The sequence below is a fragment of the Hypanus sabinus genome, chromosome 7 (assembly GCF_030144855.1).
Source record: "Hypanus sabinus isolate sHypSab1 chromosome 7, sHypSab1.hap1, whole genome shotgun sequence".
Taxonomy (NCBI): domain Eukaryota; kingdom Metazoa; phylum Chordata; class Chondrichthyes; order Myliobatiformes; family Dasyatidae; genus Hypanus; species Hypanus sabinus.
The window spans coordinates 174,875,147-174,893,168 of NC_082712.1; positions in this window are offsets into that span (position 1 = coordinate 174,875,147).

Below are 18,022 nucleotides of genomic sequence, written 5' to 3' on the forward strand. Positions count from 1 at the left end.
TTGTACCCTGGTGTTATACAGTGACAGACCCATCCCCACCAGTATTGTACCCTGGTGTTATACAGAGACAGGCCCATCCCCACCAGTATTGTACCCTGGTGTTATACAGAGACAGACCCATCCCCACCAGTATTGTACCCTGGTGTTATACAGTGACAGACCCATCCCCACCAGTATTGTACCCTGGTGTTATACAGAGACAGACCCATCCCCACCAGTATTGAACCCCGGTGTTATACAGAGACAGACCCATCCCCACCAGTATTGAACCCCGGTGTTATACAGAGACAGACCCATCCCCACCAGTATTGAACCCCGGTGTTATACAGAGACAGACCCATCCCCACCAGTATTGTACCCCGGTGTTATACAGAGACAGACCCATCCCCACCAGTATTGTACCCTGGTGTTATACAGAGACATACCCATCCCCACCAGTATTGTACCCCGGTGTTATACAGAGACAGACCCATCCCCACCAGTATTGTACCCTGGTGTTATACAGAGACAGACCCATCCCCACCAGTATTGTACCCCGGTGTTATACAGAGACAGACCCATCCCCACCAGTATTGTACCCTGGTGTTATACAGAGACAGGCCCATCCCCACCAGTATTGAACTCTGGTGTTATACAGAGACAGACCCATCCCCACCAGTATTGTACCCTGGTGTTATACAGAGACAGACCCATCCCCACCAGTATTGTACCCTGGTGATATACAGAGACAGACCCATCCCCACCAGTATTGAACCCTGGTGTTATACAGTGACAGACCCATCCCCACCAGTATTGTACCCTGGTGTTATACAGAGACAGACCCATCCCCACCAGTATTGTACCCTGGTGTTATACAGAGACAGACCCATCCCCACCAGTATTGTACCCTGGTGTTATACAGAGACAGACCCATCCCCACCAGTATTGTACCCTGGTGTTATACAGAGACAGACCCATCCCCACCAGTATTGTACCATGGTGTTATACAGTGACAGGCCCATCTCCACCTGTACTGTACCCCTGTACTATTCAGTAAAAGAACTGTGTCAACTGGCACTGTACCCCAGTGTTATGCAGTAATAGATCTGTCACCACCAATACTGTACCCCAGTGTTATACAGTGACAGACCAGTCTCCACTGGTACTGTACCCCAGTGTTAGACAGTAACAGACCAGTCTCCACTGGTACTGTACCCCAGTGTTATACAGTGACAGACCAGTCTCCACTGGTACTGTACTCCCAGTGTTATACAGTGACAGACCAGTCTCCACTGGTACTGTACTCCCAGTGTTATACAGTGACAGACCAGTCTCCACTGGTACAGGGTTATACAGGGTCATACTTATTCCCACCGGTACTGTACCTTAGTATTATACACTAACAGACCTATCCCCACCAGTATTGTTCCTAGTGCTATACAGTAAACGATCTGTCCCCACTGGTACTGTACCCCAGTGTTACACAGTGACAGACCCATCCTCACCAGTACTGTACCCCAGTGCTATACAGTGAAAGACCATTCCTGACTGGTACAGTACCCCAGTGTTGTACAGTGACTGATCTATCACCTCTGATACCGTTCAGTATTACACTGTTCTCGACACTTCCATTATTTTTCTGAGCATCGTGATCGTTCTTTGGTCCAATGTGCTTTCCAATCAGAGGCACAGAGGCTGGCACCAATACCAGTTTGCTCTCTGCTGGGCAATGGTTCATGGTGTTCTGCATCATCCAGTACCTTTCTTAATTCATTTTCAGTTGATTCTATTATAGGGGAAACCATGCAAATGGAGGAATAGATCGCCAATCAATTTGTGGTTGTCTCAGGCAACTCCTACAAACTCCCACCTGTTTTTACCACATACGAGTCCAGTGTGGCTTGTTGGTTGTTCTATTTCACTGTTACAAATGTTATTCCCATAGGAGTTATCTTTTCTCCAGTATAAGTTCTTAATTAGATATCTGCAGGCTTCAGTTCAGAATCTTTGAAATGTCATTCAGCTTTACTGTTCACTTTTGGTATAAACTATATTGCTTGTCTATTATTGGTTTTCACAATGTAAATCTCAAGGCTACCCAGTCCTGTGTTACTCTCATTATTATCAGATTTTTCATCAGCAGCATGCAGATTAGTGCTCTTTTTGAAACTTCAACTTAACTTTTTATCTTTTTCTCTTCCTTGAGCAGTCTATTTATTTTCGTCTGCCTGACATGCTCTTTGTATACATCTTACTTGGTTGCATTTTTCTGCAAGCTTTGCCTTTAAACCTGCATTTGTCTGGTGTATGTAAACCTCTGCCACAGTTTGTTTGACCAGGAAAGTTTCTGTTTAGATTTTGCAGTTTAGTTCATGCTCACTTTCATTCTAACCGCAACTTAATTGCACCTCTGTCTGTGATTTCCATTGATAGAGCTTTTTCAACTACTTTTTTAAATGTATATTGTCCTTCAGTTAGGAGTCATGTTTGAAAACTTTCTTGTAAAATTCCACAAACTAAATAATCTCTTTGTGCACCAATAAGCCAATTATCAATCTGACAAATGACAACCTCTTCAATTCAGCCATATATGCTGAAATGGACTCCCCTTCCTTTAGATTCCACTAATGAAACCTAAAGCATTCTACAATCAATAGTTTTGGTTCTAAATGTTCCTGTGTTACTTTCACAATATCAGCACAGCTCATTTTGGCTGGTTTGGATGAAGCAGTTAAACTTTGAAGCAAACTGCATGCCTTTAAATGCGAGGTACTCAGCAAAACTGGAACTTGTTTCTCATTGGCTAACTCATTAGCATTAAAATATTGCTCGATCTACACCATATATAATATCTGGTTATCTGTTGTGTAATCAAATGCATCAATCTTCCCAATGTAGTCAGCCATTTCCACTCTGATGTTATGATCATAATCACCCGGTACTCATTGTTTATAAACCGGTGAATTTTTCCATTTTCTGCCTCTTTTTAAAAAATTTGACTATTTCTCTTTCCCCCTTGCAAAGGACACATGCAGCACTGCTCTATGTTTAAAACGCAAATGTCTCACTGGGCTTTTATTAAACTCAAACTTCTTGTTGTACTTCAACAGGTAAGAAGTCTTCTTGGGTTTGTTTTAACAATCGTAATGTTTTATAATTCCAAACTATTAGAACATATAGAATAGTACAGCACATTACAGGCCCTTCAGCCCACAATGTTGTGCTAATCCTCAAACCCTGCCTCCCATATAACCCCCCACCTTAAATTCCTCCATATACCTGTCTAGTAGTTTCTTAAACTTCACTAGTGTATCTGCCTCCACCGCTGACTCAGGCAGTGTGTTCCACGCACCGACCACTCTCTGAGTGAAAAACCTTCCTCTAATATCCCCCTTGAACTTCCCTCCCCGTAATAAACAACTTGAAAGCAAAGAAGATGGGAGCCCAGAAAAACTTGTCTTAGTTCATTTTTGCTTTAAGTGAGGTGCATATGTATGATGTGGTGGTGTGATAATGTATACCGTTCATGTGCTTTTACATATAACCTGCAACAAAGTATTTAATTGAACAACAATACTTAATTAAACAAAATATTTACAATCTTACTTAAAAAGTACTGACATATTAAATACACAATAATATGACACAGCTTTAAGTTTAGGACCCAATTTGAAGAGGAAAGGCCAGACCCAGGTTTTAGGCCTAGCCCTGGAAGTAAGCCCCAGCCCCAGGCCATACCTTTAACGTCCCGCTCCAGTTTTAAGGTGCAGCCCTTGTTTTAAAGCCCAGTCCCAGGTGTAAGGCCCAGCCTGAATTATAAGGACCAATCTTGGATGTAAAGCACTTAGTGGTTATTCTCCAAGTGTAAGGCCCAGTCCTTGTTGGAATACCAAGTTCTGCCTGTAAACCGCAGTTCTCCCATGGACAAATTACTGTCCTGGGTATAAAATCCAGTTTAACAGGAAATCCTACATTCACTTTAGATCCATTCTCCCAGGAATTCCTGTGCCTTACCCAGCATGCCAACAATTACCCCAGCCCTTGTGTTAAATCACCGCGGCAGAAGAAGTGGAGCAGTTTGAGAGAATATCTCATCACTACTCTCTCAAGGGTAGTTATAGCCAGGCAATAAAATCTGGCTTTGTCCACATGCAGAACGGGGAAAAAAAAATCACTGTCCCTTCATTTCCTCCTGTAGATACCAATTCCTTTTATTATTTCTAACTCTTCTCACTCGTTCCCTTATTATTTCCAATCTATTCGTCTCCCTTGGCAGTATACCTCAGCATGACATTTTAAATGAGGTAATGTTCCCTTTCGAACTTTCTCCTTCTATTTACAACCTCAATTATTCAGCTCCAGCCTCCCTCTGTTGAGGGAGCGGATGTACTTCGTCTGAATTGGACTGCTCGGACAATGCAATTAGTAGAAGATCTCAGTGTTTTATTGACTTGTATACATTTAGAATCAATCAGTTACAATAAAACTGTGTGACAAACTGCTTCACTTCAGGAGTGAAGATTACTGCAGCTCTGCGCAAGCTGGGTTTAACTCCTTCATTGCTGTGGGCTTGTGTCTTTTTCAGAATCAAAGTCAAAATAAATTTATTATCAAAGTACATATATGTCACATGTACAACCCAGAGATTCGTTTCCTTGCAGGCATTCACAGTAAATACAAAGGAACACAATAGAATCAATGAAAAACCACACAGGACACAGATGGGTGAACAACCGATACACAAATGACAAGAAACTACAAAAATTAAAAAAACAATATAATAATAATAATAAATAAATAAGCAAGCGTGTTGGTGCGTGGCCTAGTGGATAAGGCATCGGTCTAGTGATTTGAAGGTCACTGGTTTGAGCCTCAGCTGAGGCGGCGTGTTGTGTCCTTGAGCAAGGACTTAACCACACATTGCTCTGCAACGACACCGGTGCCAAGCTGCTTGGGTCCTAGTGCCCTTCCCTTGGACAACATCGGTGGTGTGGAGAGGGGAAGGCTTGCAGCTTGGGCAACTGCCGGTCTCCCATACAACCCTGCCCAGGCCCGCGCGCCCTGGAAACCTTCCAAGGCGCAAATCCATGGTCTCATGAGACTAATGGATGCCTATATAAATAAATAAGCAATAAATATCAAGAACATGAGATGAAGTGTCCTTGAAAGTGATTGCATAGGTTGTGATAGCAGTTCAGTGTTGAGGTGAGTGAGGTTGTCCCCTCTGGTTCAGGAGCCCAATGGTTGAGGAGTAATTGAGGTTGGTAAGGAGAAAGGTAGGCTAAATCCACAAAAAAGTTTTGACAAGCACATCACTGTCTCTACTTCCATAAAAGGCTAAAGCGATTCAGCAAGTCCCCAATTAGCCGCTAAAAGAGTGAACTGAAAGGCCAGACGGAGTTGGCATTCAAAATGATGGGCGTTTTATTAAAAACTGGTGTGCACTAGAGGACCAGCCAAAGTTATCTACCTGAGCATGAAGTTGGCACAGCTTTTACATTTTCAGTGGATGCAATTACTGGTTCAATGTCCGAATGGAGGCAAAAGGAACAATTAATTAAGTAAAGACTAGGTACTGATTGCAGAATGATCACAGTAAATCCAATTTTCTATTACAACAATAGATGCACACTCTAACGTCATTAATGACCTTCCTGAAAGTTCGATGTTGTTGCTGCTGCATTCCGTTTCTCTGCTTCTAAGCTTTGTCTGCTGTTCCATGCTTCCACATTAGCACAAGCCATATCACTAGTTACTAGTTATTAGCCTTCAATAATTATTCACTTATTGAGGTACAATGTGGAACAGGCCTTCCCGGACCTTCGAGCCGCACCGCTCAGTAATCCCCCAATTTAATCACGGGCCCAGTTTATAACAACAAATTAACCAGTCAACCGGTATGTCTTTGGACTGTGGGAGAAAACTTGAGCAGCTGGAGGAAACAGACACAGTCACAGGGGTAACGTACAATCTCCTTGGGATTCTTTCCACTAAAACACCCACAGCACGATTTCTGAGGTAAGTATTCTACCCCCATACATCACAGCTTGGTGCGGTAACTGCCTTGCCTCAGACTGATTAAGACATTGTAGAGTTGTAGATTCTGCTCAGCACATCACCATGAAGTTATTGCCTTATTGTTCACCTGCACTGCACTTTGTCTGTCGCTGCTACACCGTGTTATTTTAGCTCAGTATTCTAGCTCAATGTACTGTGTAATGATTTGAAATGAATGACCAATGTGCAAGACATAAACACGGAGATTCTGTAGATGCCAGGGATCCAGGGCAGCACACAAAATGCTGGAGGAATTGAGCTGGTCAGGCAGCATCTATGGTGAGGAATGAACAAAGATTCAGACCAAGACCTCCTTCAGGACTGGAAACGAATGGGGAGAATGCCAGAATTAAGGTGGGAGGAATGGGAAGGAGGACAAGCGAACCTAGAAGGTGATAGATGAAGCCAGGATATTTGATTAGAGTGGACCATAGGAGAAAGGGAACAAGGAGGGGCATGAGGGGGAGGTGAGGGCAACAATTATACCCAGTGCCACGGGCTGCCTTAACGATTATCATCCAGTAGCACTCACATCTGCAGTGATAAAGTGCTTTGAGAGGTTGGTTGTAAGACCATAAAACCATAAGATATAGGAGCAGAAGTAGGCCATTCAGCCCATTGAGTCTGTTCCACCATTCAATCATGGGCTGATCCAATTCTTCCAGTCATCCCCACTCCCCTGCCTTCTCCACATACCCTTTGATGCCCTGGCTAATCAAGACCCTATCTATCTCTGCCTTAAATACACCCAATGACTTGGCCTCCACAGTCGCTCGTGGCAACAAATTCCACAGATTTACCACCTTAAACTAATATATATATATAAAATAGGGATTGCTGCTGCTGCAAAGACAACAAATATCATGACAGTTCTGTGGGTGGAAGTTAGAAACCAGAAAGGGTCAATAGTTCTACTGTGTGTTTTTTATAGACCACCCAATAGAAACAGGGAAATCGAGAAGCAGATAGGGAGACAGATTCTGGAAAGGTGTAATAATAACAGGGTTGTTGTGGTGGGAGATCTTAATTTCCCAAATATTGTTTGGCATTTCCCTAGAGAAATTTCCCCAATTTCCCAAATATTGTTTGGCATTTCCCTAGAGAAATTTCCCCAATTTCCCAAATATTGTTTGGCATTTCCCTAGGTTGTATATGGTGACATATAGGTACTTTGATAATAACTCTTACTTTGAACATTGAACTTTGAGCACATTTTGCTGGCTCTCCCGTACACTAACAGTTGTGCTGACTTGTGCCCCATTTTCAGCAGACGAAGCGAAGGCTGACAGACGTCTATACCTGAACTAAATCAATAAGCAGCGGACCAGGCAGGAAAGGGAACTTTTCATAAATGTTTGTCCAGTATCTTACTGAAAAGTATTGATGTAATGGCAAAATGATTGAATTAAAAATCCAGAGATTTTAGTTCAAATCCCACCAGAGCAGTGGCAGAATCTAATTTCAATTATTGATCTGTTTTTATTCATAAAATGCTCGTCATTAGTAATGATGAAGACACAACTGCAAGGTTGATGTAAAAATGCATGCGTTTCAGTAATGTTCTGCAGGAAGCCATCCCTACACAGTCCGGATAATTGATCCGGAGGTTAAAGTAGAGCTGGCGAGTTGAAATTCATTGGAAAGTATTTAACCAAAGCTTGTCCTCTCAGTCTTGTCCATGGTGAAGAAATGTAATAGCTCTCAGCACCCATTCCCAAGGATGGGAGTTGCTGGCAGTACTACAGCACCAGCAGTCGCTGATCAGAGTTCGACTCTCACTGCTGGCTGTAATATAGAACATAGAACATAGAATAGTACAACACATTACAGGCCCTTCATCCCACAATGTTGTGCCGACCCTCAAACCCTGCCTCCCATATAACCCCCCCACCTTAAATTCCTCCATATACCTGTCTAGTAGTCTCTTAAACTTCACTAGTGTATCTGCCTCCCCTGCTGACTCAGGCAGTGCATTCCACGCACCAACCACTCTTTGAGTGAAAAACCTTACTCTAATATCCCCCTTGAACTTCCCACCCCTTACCTTAAAGCCATGTCCTCTTGTACTGAGCAGTGGTGCCCTGGGGAAGAGGCGCTGGCTGTCCACTCTGTCTATTCCTCTTAATATCTTGTACACCTCTATCATGTCTCCTCTCATCCCCTGTCCCTCCAAAGAGTAAAGCCCTAGCTCCCTTAATCTCTGATCATAATCCATACTCTCTAAACCAGGCAGCATCCTGGTAAATCTCCTCTGTACCCTTTCCAATGCTTCCACATCCTTCCTATAGTGAGGTGACCAGAACTGGACACAGTACTCTAAGTGTGGCCTAACTAGAGTTTTATAGAGCTGCATCATCAATAGTTTGTATGTTCTCCCCATGACTGCAAGAGTTTTCTCCAGGTGCTCCAGTCTCCTCTGCTGTGAATTTAATATTTCAATTATTTTTGAGAAATCTTGTATATATATATAGGTTGATTATGCATTCTTGTTTGTTGAAATAATTAATTACGGGTTATATGTATCAGTACATGGATTGCGTATGTCATCACACTATCATGAGATAGTTGAGGCTCGCTGAAAGTTAAAAAGGCCGAATTGAGGTGGTGGAGTCCTGACCCCAGAGAGTATTGAGATGATTGAACCCGATGTTTGGACATCGGTTTTGACACAGGGCCAGATTGAAAAGGTCAGGGTGTCAGGGCCCAAGTTGGAGGATGGGCCAGTTCAGATCGCTGCTCTGTGACCTGGCTCTGTTGAACTATGCTGAGCTTCGGGAATCTTTGTGGACTTCAGTTCACAACGCTGCTTGCTTGTGTTCTTTTCTCTCTGCACAATGGGTGTTTAACTGTCTTTTTTTATGTGGGTTCTTTTATTTTTTTATGTGTTCTTTTTTTACAGGTGTTATGATGAGTTATTTTTTTGTCTGCACAGTGAGTGTTTCTTCCTTTTTTTTATAGGGGTTCTTTGGGAATCTTCGATTTGTGACTGCCCGTTAGAAGGCGAATCTCAAGGTTTTATAATGTATATATACTTCGATAATAAATGTACTTTGAACTTTTGGACTTTCAAAAGGTGAAGTTACATCTGCATTCCTGGACTTCCAAGTCTTCCTTTGAATTAGTTTAATGACTTGAAGTTACAAAACATGACATCCTCCCACTTTGCAAAGACATCGAGTTAGGGTCGTAAGTTATGGGTGTGCGATGTTGGTGCTGGAACCATGGCCTACCACTATCCTTATGGTCTAACGACCAGCTTTTACTGTGCCTCTATACATAAGACAGTAATAAACCAATACTTAACCAACAAATCACAGGACATATTTTGGAAACAGTTTAGATCATAAAACCAAAGGAGAGCAGGAGCAGAATTAAGCCATTCCGCAGAGCTCTGAGTTAAGATGGCACTGGGGAACCCCAGCGACTTACTGGCAGCAAACAAAATAAAGAATACAACTATATCAAAAAGGCTGCATTCATCCTTGAATACAACCCAGACTGTTTTGAGTTAGTGGTGCAGAGGAGGTCACTAAACAAACTGTTATCCATTAGGGACAATCAGGCACATCCTCTCCATGACCAACTGAATAAGCGCCCTTTCGAACAGACTCATTCAGTTCCACTGTCACAAGGATCATTACAGAAAATCTTTACAGTTACAAAGTGAACAGAAACAGTTCCTCGTGACACTGTAGTTCCACTCATCAGCATCTTAGACAGAGAACTATCCAGCCATACAAACTGAGGTCTATCTGCTGGTAGTTAGTAATCCAGGAGATATTACAACATCATAGCACACCAGCCTCTGTTTTATTATTGCACATTGGTAAATTGTTATTGTGTATATTATTATTAGTTAAATCTGCGCACTGCTAAGTGTGTTTTTAAATGTTGCTGCTGTAACGGAAGAACTTCCCACTTGGGATCAATAAAGTGTTTATTACTATTATTGTTATGAATACTTAATTATTTAGTAACACTTTTTTCTTGTAAAATTTATGGTAAACAATTACCACAATCAACAGAGAGGCGAGGCAGAGTCAAGAGAAGAAGCGTGCCGGTGTGAGAAGAAGTCGAGGCACATTGGAGGCAAAGTCAGGGCAAGTAGAGCGGAGGAAAGGCAGATTCAAGGCCTGTCCACCTAAACTGAGAGCAACGACTGATCAATGTAAGTGCCAGACCAATGTGGTAAGGTTAGGGATGGGCCAACATGTGGTGACGGGGTCCAGGACCAGAGGGTATTGATGCGACAGAGCCCTGGTCCTAGTGTGAGGAATGAGCCAATTTAAATGCCAAGCCAGATGGATTGAAAAGGCATGGTGCCTGGACAAGAGGCAAGGGGAGGGCCAGTTTGGCCTGCTGCTCCACAATATTTACTCGGCTCTGCGCTGAACTGAGGTTGACTCTGCAGCCTGATTTGGTCATATCTGCGGGCTCCACAACATTGACTTGCTTTGTGTTGAACTTTGAGGCTGTCATCTGCTCTGGCTTCTCCAGGCTTTCATGTCTATGGAATAACTTTTGTTCTGACTTTGTTTTATTTATTTTGAGGCTGCCTGAAGGGAAATGGATCTCTAAGTTGTATAATGTATACATACTTTAATATTAAATGTACTTTGAACTTTGCATATTGATCTGCTCCACCATTCCTTCATGGCTGATTTTTTTTCCCATTTAACCTCTTCCCTTGCCTACTCCTTGTAAACTTTGATACCCTGACTAATCAAGAACCTATCAACTTCTGCTTTAAATTGAGGAAAGTCCATTTAAAACAGATGAGGGAAGATTTATTTAGCAAAAAGGTGGCGAATCTGTGGAATTCACTGCCACAGTCCGAGTCATTGAGTATATTTAAGGTGGGGGTTGATAGGTTTTTGATTAGCCAGGGCAATAAAGGTTATGGGAAGAAGGCAGGAAAATGGGACTGAGAGGGATAATAAATCAGCTTAGAACAAATGGCGATGCAGAATTGATGGGCCAAATGGTCTTATGGTCTTGTGAAGTTAAATATACCCTGTGACTTGGCCTCCACAGTCAGTGGTAATGGATTCCACAGATTCACTAACCTCTGGCTAAAGAAATTCCTCCTCATCTCTGTTCTAAGGGGACAGCCTTGTATTCTGAGACTATGCCCTCTGGTCCTAGTCTCTCCCACTATTAGAACAATCCTCTCTATGTCCACTCTGCCTAGGCCTTTCAATATTTGAAAAGATCCCCACCTCATTTTACTAAACTCCAGCGAATGCAGGTCCAGAGCCATCAAACACTCCTTATATGTTAACCCTTCCATTCCTGTGAACCTCCTAAAGCATAAAACTCGATATGTTAATATGCACTTGAGCATTGAGAACACAAGAGATTCTACAGACTGGAAATCCACAACAACACACACAAAACACTGGAGGAACTCAGCAGGTCAGACAGCATCCATGGAAATGAACATACAGTTGATGTTTTGGGTTGAGACCCTTCATCAGGACCCTTCAATGAATACTGGGTGGATTCTGATAATGTAAGGGTGTGGTTGAAATCTGGAACTCGTTGGCTGAGGAGGGGGATGCAAAGTCACAAGGTCTTTGGGATTAACCTGGTATCTGTATACATCATTGTATTTACCCTTGAGTTAGCCAGTGGACCGAGGCGGCAGAGTCCTGGCCCCAGAGCGTATCAAAACAACAGAACACAATGTGTGGACGATGATTTGGGCACCAGACCAGAGCGTCATGGCCAGAGGTGAGGTACAGGTGGGTTCAGCTCGCTGTTCCACTCTACACTGGGGAGTGGTCTGGGGACGGACTCTCTGTAGACCAGCTCAGAACTCTATTTGCTTGCGTTTATTGGTTGCATCATTTTGTTTTCTTTCTCTGCACATTTGATGGTCTTTTTTTTAATGAGTTCTGGGTCTCTTTGTTCCGTGACAGCCTGTTCGACTATTCCCAAGATTATAAGACATACACATACTTTGACAATAAATGTCCTTTGAACTTTGAGCTCTGTGTTAGTTTGGTTCGGAACAAGAAATATGTTAGAGATCTATTAACCATTTGTCCATTTCTTTGTTATTTCTAGTCTTTTACACTTTACTGCTCTATTCAGACTAACATCATTCAAAATCGAAACATGAGATTCTGCAGATGCTGGAAATCTTTAGTAGCATGCACAAAATGCAGGAGGTACTCACTTGTCCAGACAGTATTTATAGGGGAATAAACACTCAATGTTTCGTGCCGAGACCCTTCATCAGGATTGGTTTCAGCCTGCAATGTTGATTATTTATTCCACTCCATAGCTGTGGCCTGACCTGTTGAGTTCCTTCTGTATTTTGTGTGCATTGTTGGTTCAAATTTTGATGTTATAGTTTTTTTAAAATCAATTCATTGGACACAATCTATCTGGAGAACAAATTATTTTGCTGCATGTGTATCATATTGTTGTTGAACGAGTAGGCATTTAAGATGATGACTTTGTAATTAATCAATAAATAATTAGCTAGTTCATTCCTGGCTGTACAATTGGTTATGTCAGATATATAAAGAACAGTTTTATTTAACAAATTGTGTATTTGTCTTAGCCTGATAATCCAGCTGTCCCATCGATACAGGACTATATAATCGGTGCTGATGCTCACTGCGTACTGAGGAGGTTCTGGCATGGCAAGCATGCCATCCATTTACTGAGATTGTGTGGCCGGCCACGGCTGGAGTATTGGTCCAGCTGCAGGTTGATTTGACCAAGAAGAATAACAGGTCGGCAGGACTAGATGGGCTGAAAAGCCATCTGTGTACAGTGCTCAATGACGCTATGACTCTTTCTGGCCGTCTCTTGGACAGTATACAAAATTATGGGTGGTTTAGTTAGTATACAAAATTACGAGGGGCATTGTTCATTCGGTATGTACCGTGTCATATGGCATGGGCGATCGTGGTCTTTCCACGACCATGATTGTTCTTCTCAAATTTTCTTTCAGAAGCGATTTGACATTGCTTTCCTCCGGGCAGTGCCTTTACAAGACGGGTGACCACACCCCAGCCATTACCAATACTCTTCAGAGTTTGTCTGCCTGGTGTCAGTGGACGCATAACCAGGACGTGATTTGCACCAGCTGCTCATATGACCATCCACCACCTGTTCCCATGGGGTCATGTGGTCCAGATTGGGGAGGTGTGAAGCAGGTGCTACACCTTGCCCAAAGGTGACCTGTAGGCTCGTGGAGGGAAGGAGCACCTTACATCTCCTTTGGTAGAGATGTATCTCCACCCCACCATCCACGAGGCTATGCGCAAACAGGCTTTTTCCGCTGAGGTTGAGGGTGAATGGAGAAATGTTTAAGGGGAACATGAGGTGGAGCTTCCTCACTCAGAGGGAGGTAAGTGTGTAGAATGAGCTGCCAGTGGAAGTGGTGAATGTGGGGTCAATTTCAACATTTAAGAGAAATTTGAATAGGTACGTCGGTATGGAGGGATATGGTTGATGGGACAAGGCAGATTAATGGTTGGGCACAGAGTAGATGGGCAGAAGGGCCTGTTTCTGTACCGTGGTGTTGTATGACTCTATGAATCTGGGATGTAGAAAGAGCTTTATTAGAGTGGATCTGGGGAGAGGAGATGGAGCATTACAACACAGTAAAGGCCCTTTGTCCCACAACATTGTGCCAAACTTTTAACCAACTTCCAGATCAAACTAACCCTTCCCTCCCCCTTAGCCCTCCATTTTTCTATCATCCATGTGCCTATAAAAGAGTTCCTTAAATGGCCCTAATGTAATGCCTCTACCACCCACCTCTCTTTTTATAAAAAAACTACCTCTGCATCCAACCTATGCTTTCCTCCAAAATTATGACCACTTTTATTAACCATTTTCACCCCTGGGAAAAGTCTCTGGTTGTCCAATCGATCTATGCCTCAATCATGTCACCTCTCAAGCTGCTTTGCTCTAAAGAGAAAAACCCTAAACCTTTCCTCATAGGACATTCCCTTTTGAAAGGAGAAGAGCAATTGGCAAAGAATACAACATAGAACATAAAATACTACAGCACAGTACAGGCGCATTGGCCCACAAAGTGGTGCTGGCATTTTAACCTACTCCAAGATTAGTCTAACCTTTCCCTCCAATATAACTCTCAATTTTTCTATCATCTATGTGTCTATCTGACAGTCACTTAAATTTCCCTAATGTATCTGCCTCCACCACCACCCCCAGCAGTCAGTAAAACTGTCAAGCACCTCCGCTTCGACTGCCACAACAGACAGAATCTCTTGGTTGCCACCCATTTCAATTCTGCTTCACATTCCCTTTCGGATATGTCCATACATGGCCTACTTTACTGCCATGATGAGGCCAAACTCAGGTTGGAAGAACAACACCTCATATACCGTCTGGGTAGTCTCCAGCCCCTTGGTATGAACATCGAATTCTCCAACTTCCAGTAATTCCCTCCCTCTCCCTTCCCCCATCCCACTTTCACCCTGCCTCCTCTTCTAGCTGCCTATCACCTCTCATGATTCTGCCGCCTTCTACTACCCATAGTGCTTTCCCCTTACATTTTTTCTTCACCTCTCCTGCCTATCCCCTCCCTGCTTCCCCTTCCCTACCCCTTGATCTTTCACTTGGCACCTTCCACCCTCCCCCCACCTTCTTCAGTCCTGACGAAGGGTCTCGGCCCGAAACATTGACTCTCATTTGAACAGATGCTGCCCAACCTGCTGAGTTCATCCAGCTTGTTTGTATATGTTGATTTGACCACAGCATCTGCAGTGTACTTTGTGTTCAATGATTGCTGTTTCTAGTTCTGGGTCCCCTCCTGGCCAAGGAGGAGATACTTCCACCTAACAAAGCATATTAAACTCAGTTATATTAGTTAAAAAGAAAGCAGTCCAGCCTTCAACCTCATTGGATCAAAGTTTAGATTTATTATCGAAGTATGTATGCCATAAACAACCCTGAGATTCAGCTTATTCAACCAAAACTGTATTGTGAGTCAGATTTGCAATCAGGTTTTAATATCACTGACTTATGGCATGAAATTTGTTGTTTGGGGTCAGCAGTGCAAAGCAAAGACGTAAAAATTACTATAAATTTCAAAATAAATAAATAGTTGAGAAAGAAAGAATAACGAGAGAGTGTTCATGGATTAATGGACCATTTAGAAATCCGATGGTGGAGTGGGAGAAACTGTTCCTGAATTGTTGACTGTCTGTCTTCAGGCTCCCATACCCCCTCTCTATTGGTGGTAATGAGAAGAGGGCATGAGACAAGTGGTGAGGGTCCTTAATAATGGATGCCACCTTCTTTAAGGTACCCCTCTGGAGGGGGTTGCTGGGTTTAATTTCTCTGTAATCTCTCAGATTTGAATTTAAGTGTGAACATAGTTTTCTTAATGCTTAATTCTTCAGAGTGTGACTCAAGCCTACCAAATTGAAGACAAAAGTGTTACAGGAACACAAAGTTAAGAAAAAATCTGCTTTCATGAGGGAGGGATTTGCCTGCTGAAACCATTGTAAATGTCCTGAAGTCCAACTAAAGTTCAAAGCTCAAAGTCCATTTATTTTCAAAGTATATGTCACCATACTCTGAGATTCATCTTTTGTGGGCATTCAAAGTAAATACAATGAAATGCAGCAGAATCAATTAAAAACCACACAAGATGGGCAAACACCCAATGTGCAAAAGACAGCAAGTAGTGTAAATACAAAAAGAAAAAAAAACACACACCAGGTTTTCCCACCCAGCTAAGCAAAACTGGCACATTGCCCCTGGAATTTGATGGTGAGTGAATCTGCTTTTCAGGTACGGAGTTTAAGAGGAACGTTAAGGTGAGTCTGAGCATGTTTCTGTAGTCCTGATATAGAGCAACAGTCCAGCAGCAAACAACTAACACAGCTGAAATTCCAAGAGACACAAGAGATTTTGCAGATGCTGGAAATCCAGATCAACACACATAGAACGCAGGAAGAACACAGCAGGTTGGGCAGCATCTATGGAGGGGAATAAACAGTTGGCATTTCAGGCTGAGGTCCTTCAAGATTGTTTAACGTTTAATGTCATTTCCAGTACACAAGTGTAAAGGAGAACAAAATAATTGTTACTTCAGATCTGCTGCAGCACAAAAAAAATACACTAAGATAAAGAACACAATAAAACCTTTGGAATATTGAAAGGCCTAGATAGAGTGGATGCGAAGAGGGTGCTTCCTCTGGTGGGGAAGTTTAGGATGCAGACTCAGGTTAGAGGGATGGCATTTAAGGTGGAGGTTAATACATTCTTGATTAGTCAGGGAATAAAAGATTATGGGGAGAAGACAGGAAAATAGGGTTAAGAGGGAAATGGATCAGCCATGATGAAATGGCAGTGAAGTGTCAATGGGCTAATTCTGCTCCTTTATCATATGGTCTTATGGTCAATAATAAAAAATTCATAATAAATATAAATACACAAGGTAGTTTATATGCATATATTGATTGTATGTCCACAAAGTGATGCTGGGGATAGGAGTGTCTGTACATAAGGTGACTAACAGGAACTGATGAAGTAGTGGTGGTTGGGGGTGTGGAGGGGTGGGTTTGTGGGTGGAGATGTTGATCAGCCTCACTGCTTGGGGAAAATAACTGTTATTGAGTCTGATGGTCCTGGTGTGGATCCTATGTAGCCTCCTCCCTGATGGGAGTGGGACAAATAGTCCTTGAGTAGGGTGGATGGATCATTTGTGACATTATTGACCCTTTTCTGGCATCTTTCTATATGCGGGTAGGCTGGTGCCAGGGATACATTGGGCAGTTTCAACTACCCATTGTAGAGGGGGTCTGGAAATTAGGACTGGAAAGGAAGGGAGACAAATGCAATTGAAATTATACTGTTTTTGCAAAACAATTCACTTGGAAATCAGACAGACTACCTCGAAGAAGCAAGGGAACAAAACGCGGCTCATTAAGTGATGCATTATAAGTCACCGTACAGAATATTAGACGATGTACTTTGTCTCTGATGACTGTTCCTGCTTCTCCTGTGGTTCCTCTGCAGAGAGTAATTCAGGAGAACGGGTCGGTTTTCAAAATAAAGATCTCAAATTAACAAAGGTAATGTTGTAGCTCTATAAAACCCTGGTTATGCCAGACTTGGAATATCTCATTAAGCGAAGGATATGGAGGCTTTAGAGAGGGTGCAGAAGAGATTTACCAGGATGCTTCCTAGACCGAAGAGCATGCCTTTTGAGGAAAAGTAGAGTAAGCTAGGGCTTTTCTCTCTGGAGTGAAGGAGGATGAGGGGCAACTTGATCAAGGTATACACGATGATAAGAGGCATTGATAGAGTGGACAGCCAGAGACTTTTGCCCAGGGCAGGAAAGGCTAATACCAGAGAGAAAAATATTAAGGTGATTGGAGAAAAATATGGGACGGGGTTATCAGAGGTAAGTTTTTCTTACATGGAGAGTGATGGGTGTATGGAACACACTGCCAGGGGTGGTGGTAGGGGCAGTCACATTAGGGACACATAGATAGTAGAAAAATGGATGTGGGATGGAAGGGTTACATTGATCTTAGAGCAGGTGAACAAAGGGACTGTAGATATATTGCTCTATGTTCTAAGTGTAATGCGCCGCAATGTTCCACTGCTAAGGTAATGGTTTCTCTGTAGCAGCAATGTTTGGGTTATGACTAGAGATAATGAGGCCTTAGGAATGGATGCTATCCACTGAGAGGAATGTTGTTTTAAGAATCTGATTGTCTGCTCTACCTATGCCTCCCGTAACTTTATAAACTTTTATCAGATGTCCCAGCAACCTTTCTCACTTCTTTCTTCTTCGGCTGTCCATCGATTTCGATGTTGACTGTGCTGACAGTTTAATCTCTGCAGGCACGTTTATGGACCACAAGACCAGCATTGGATTGGCACTGTCTCCCATGTCGGTTGCATTTGTGATTTGGCTGGTCTAGCACTGAATATCTGCGTTCATGACCTGCTTCATATTTCTTCTGCCTTTTCTCCTTGA